This window comes from Poecilia reticulata, linkage group LG8 (genome assembly GCF_000633615.1).
Source record: "Poecilia reticulata strain Guanapo linkage group LG8, Guppy_female_1.0+MT, whole genome shotgun sequence".
Lineage (NCBI taxonomy): Eukaryota > Metazoa > Chordata > Actinopteri > Cyprinodontiformes > Poeciliidae > Poecilia > Poecilia reticulata.
In genome coordinates, this window is record NC_024338.1 from 4,011,061 (window position 1) to 4,015,810 (window position 4,750).

Consider the following 4,750-nt stretch of genomic DNA (forward strand, 5'->3'; position numbering starts at 1 on the left):
AGAACCAATCTGAGCCCAAAGATGGCATGCTTCCTTCCTGTGCCCTGTCCCCTGGCAACAGAAACCCTGCATGGTTCTGAAAAGAGGACATGAGCCTGGGAAACTCTTTTTAGGAGAGCGGACGGGAGGCTCAAAGCACAGCGGGAACGGAATGTGCAAAACGGAGGATTCCCGCTCCATGACCGGATGCTACGTGCTCCCACTACACTGATGCAAATTACCTTCCTGTCCGGTGACTAACCGTGCCTAAYAGTAGCCATTATTCTTTTCCACTCTGCATGTTTGGAACAGGCAACAAACAGGTGCAGCAGCTCCATGAAAGGTGAAAAATATAATTAGTTTCCTTCCTTCATCTTTTGTTTTGTTACCATTTAGCTTTGTTGTAGCTAAAAGTATTTGAGTGTACTGATATCTGTAAAGTAAAGTGCAAATTGTGATAAAAGCATTAAAGTARTTTTTGAGGTATTTTATTCTAATGGTTAGAAAATGTCTTATAAACTAATACTTAGCAGCTGTTGTRTCTTACAAAAGTAATCATACCTCAAAGACTTCCAGTTGAACTGCAACACAAGGTGTCAAACTTTTCAGATTTTCAGACTTTTCATCCTAAATCTCAATTAAATACATTAGTGCTTGTGGCTGTGAAAAAGGTTGYAGGGGAATAAATACTTAGGAAAGGCACTACATTTAAAAAAAAGTCCCCTCAAATGAATGAGCAACAACTTTGCTATAACATGGGTGACGAAAGGTGACGGTCAACAATAAGAAGGCACAACTTTACTGACCTATTGTCATGTAAGAGAAAGAAAAACTGGTTTCTGAGCTGCTTTCACACGACAACACTTTTCACTGTGGACAGTAACACTGTCTTATCTTAGCTGGAAACTACATACCACTCATAAAGGGTTGGATACACATTTACACCACACTTTTAAGATTTTTAGTTGTAAGCTCACTACTTTTACTTTTTTTTCTTATAGCTAGTAATCATAGTCCTTTGTCCACTGCAAGTTATCCTAACAGGTTTTAGAAGTTAAACTTTATTTGTGCACATTTTGCAACTTCCCCAGTGTTTAAAAGCCTTTTCCTCACACTGATGGATGTTTTTAAGATATGTTTTTATGGCTCAGATTTACAAAGAGCATGCTCTACATCTTGTATTACCCATGCTTACCTGGAAGTCCATGTTTAGTTTTTTTCTCATATAATCCTTCCTAGGGYACCAGTGGTAGAGCAAGTGGACCACCAACATTTACTACAGTCCTTGACGCACCTGTCACAAGTTGCATTTCCGGCCCTGGGCCATTTACTGCATGTTATCCCCTTCTCTCTTTCTCTCGCTGCTTCCTGTCAAGCTACTATTGAATAAAGGCCACTAGGTACAAACTTTCAAAAATTCCTTTCTATAAATGTTTTTTCTTTCATAATATCAAGTCTTTCTCTCTTCACATCTTCATAAAGAACATTGTTTTATGAAGAAAAGTACTGAAAATCATTTGCAAATTATTCGTGCRACATTCCTGGGAGTGTGGGCATGCATTATAAACTCTTTATGTGCTTTTAAATATGCTGCAGAAACTTAAAATTGCTTTATGACACATGCCAGAGAATGATTCTGAATCCATCACAGCCTTTACTGGTTTTTACAACCATTCTCTAGTATTTACTTAGGATTGATGATTATCCACATAACAGTTAAAGCAAAATCAAGGAATCTGCTGGATCAGCTGAAGGATTAGGAATAAACTTCAACTGAGCAGCTGCAGCATTAGCTTCTCAGACCTTATATTTTTTTCCAAACTCACAGTTTGCATTGACACCACAGTGTCCTGTCAAAGTATACAGCAGTATTGAATTCAAACTTTTTCACATTTTGTTTCTTARCCATGATCATTAGTGTGTTTCACTGGGATTCTGCATGACTGATTAATAAAATGTAGTCCATAATAGCACAAGTTTTGCAATAGATCATCAACTGAATTTTTGTCTGGTCCCATTCTAATGCTAAATGATCTAAACTATACCATTTTTTCTCTTGTTGCACAGTTAGGSTCAACGCTTGTCWAACAYTCCAATTATGGGTGAGTTATTGCAGTCTTCACGATAGACATATGTTTTCTGTACATTTTAATTAGAGACTATCAGGTTAAAGGGGATCAATACAAATACATGCAGCTTTTTATATAGTTATAGTCATAACTGATTGTTTATAGTTTCACTGCTGCACTTTTGCCAAATGCTCAAAGATTTAAACATTTAGTGATTTCTTGCATTTCAGTGGAGTTCAGCTCCTCGTTTCTGACAAGAAAGTGATTACTGTTGGGAAACAAAAGCCTATCACGTCCCGGAGTAATGATCATAACATGGAGCTAAACCAAGCGCTGTTAAGCTGTTCACGTGATGTGTGTGACGCGCAGTGATGTGACGGTGCGCAGTTGGACAGCGGAAGAGGAGCTGTCCTCTTAGAATAAAGCGTTTCCTGATAAATAAGGCTGGTGGTACTGATAAATCAGAAAAACGACTGACATGTCTCCCTGGTAACGATAAGATTAGACGTATTTTATGTCGTTATTTTTCATAGAAATTGGTGTATGAATAATTATTATTTCTCCCTGGAAAACACGGATTGCACGAATGGGATCAAAAATATCCAASTGTCTGAAGTAGCAGCCTTCCCACGATTCTTTCAGCCAAGTCATCGATTGAAATGACATTATGTGGAATTTCCGCACAATGGGTTCAAAATTTATGAGAATAGATTATTTGTTTAGAAAGATCGACACTCGTGACAAAAATATCCCAAATGATGTCATTCATAACCCGGCTGTGTGCGTCCCAAACAGGCCCGGGCGACGTAACCCAACTTTTCTATGCCTCGAGAAAAATAACATAATGTCACCTTGAAATATGTTGCATGTTCATTAAAATAACGCGGCTGCCATGCGAGCGCAAGATGCGCTTTGAGTGTGAGTGGTCACGATTTGTAAGGGTAGCTTAATATTATGTAACGTCCAGGTTCCGATCATGATGGGCTCATCTTTTCTGTTGAAATGATGTGAAACAATAAAGCTGGGGTTTGCAGAAACTTATCGAAAAATCAAAGAGATGACCACAAACTGACAGTCCAAAGGAGACTTTTACCTTTCAGAGCGCTTTCTTTCATTCTGCCAGGAGCGCCGTCWTGTGCCGCTGTGGAGATGCGCTTTGAATCCCGGCTGCGCGCGCGCGCACACGCACTGACCTTTGCTTTGTCATTCACTGTCAGCTGAATGGTCARGGCGTCAAGAGCCCAGTGAAAACTGGGCACCCCTGCAGGGATTTCCAGGTAGATCCCAGTTTTACCTGTCAGTGAAGCCGTGGAGGTGCCGAGCTACTGCATCATCACACCGCTAAACGCGTCTTTGGCGTGGGTCCAGAAAACAGGACTGCCATTGGTAGATCTGTAGTGCATGTGGATGTGAGAAAGCAAGAGGGCAGCATTGGCTAGAGTGTTCATGGATCTGTCCAGCAGCGGCGCTCTGTGCTTCCTGACTGGAACAGGAAAACATGGAGTGGATTTTAGTGACAGAAACAAAAAAATCTGACAAATCGCATAAGTTTTCATTCCCTGATACTTCCCATTGTTTTGTCGTGTATCTAATGAGATTCTGATTGACCAGCAGATAATAGTGCATATTTGAGAAGTGCAAAACAATGTTTTAAAAATTGCTTGTGCAGCTAATAAAAAAAAGTCTGACAAGTGGCATACATTTGTATTTAGCTCTTCATCTTGATACCCATAAACACAATCCAGCGCAAACTTCTGRTTGCTCCATCATACATTTTGATGGAGATCTGTGACTTGCAACTATCCAGTTCACTTCATCAAATCAGACTGCTTTGTGTTGGTCTTAAAATGTCCTGAGGTTTGTGCCTGTGTTAAGCAAAATAAAGCTTAACTGGGATGACTAGTTTTGCAAAACATAATTGCAGACAATCCAGTAATATAATGTATTATTTTTGGTCATTTCCAAACTAACTCAACTATTTCTTAATAAATTATGTTCAAATAGAAAGAATGTCATCAATAAATGCAAGTCAGACGTCTGACTGATGTGTAATATTTTTGTTCAGATTGTCTTGTGCTCCATTTTGATAGCTTTCTTTGTTGTTTAATTGTTATTTAATTATTTTTTATGTTTGTTATTAARTGAAATARCACTTTTCCTGTGCTATGTGTAGTAAAGGATTTGCTAGCTGGTGTGGCTTTGTCATCTTGGGTTTTGCTGTTTTGATTGCTCACTGTCATTGTAACTGTTGAGTCTTTTMCTTCTGTACATTTCCAGGCTGAAACAAACACAAAAGATGGATGAATTCATTGGAAAGAATGTGCTGAAGTAAATTCATCATGCTAGAGCAAAGTGTTCATCTAAAGCTGAGCCCTGCAAACACAGACAGATCTGCACCTAATGTGGAAGGTAAACACAGAAGATGAAGCTTTAATCTGTGTCAGACAGTGGAGTGGAGTTTAACCCAGGCTCTAAAGCACATTGGCTTTACTTACAAATCCCCCAGGATTAGAAGAGGAGGAACAGACAGGCAGGCAGGCAGTTAGGCATTCAGGAAGAAACACTATTCCCACCTTAAATCTGACCTACTTCATGGGTGATTCAACTGAAAAACAGACAAATCTGAAAAATAAAAGTAAAAACTGCTGCAACAATCTGATTTCAAAAGCGTGTGCACCCCCAAAATAATGTTTTGTTGGAGC

At 39.2% G+C, this 4,750-nt stretch overlaps 1 protein-coding gene and 1 long non-coding RNA gene across 2 annotated transcripts in view; one reads left to right on the forward strand and one right to left on the reverse strand.

Annotated features, from left to right (window-relative positions):
- dnajc6 (DnaJ (Hsp40) homolog, subfamily C, member 6) overlaps positions 1-3,458 on the reverse strand; it is a 35,909-nt gene extending 32,451 nt beyond the window's left edge. Inside the window, exon 1 of the mRNA XM_017306308.1 lies at positions 3,142-3,458. The gene's annotated coding sequence lies outside the window, so the exon portion shown is untranslated. The remainder of the gene's footprint in view (positions 1-3,141) is intronic.
- Positions 7-4,452, forward strand: LOC108166518 (uncharacterized). Its single transcript, XR_001776877.1, has 3 exons — positions 7-322; positions 1,219-2,081; positions 4,326-4,452. It is a non-coding gene; the product is annotated as an uncharacterized LOC108166518 (long non-coding RNA).
- The last annotated feature ends 298 nt before the right edge of the window (positions 4,453-4,750 follow it).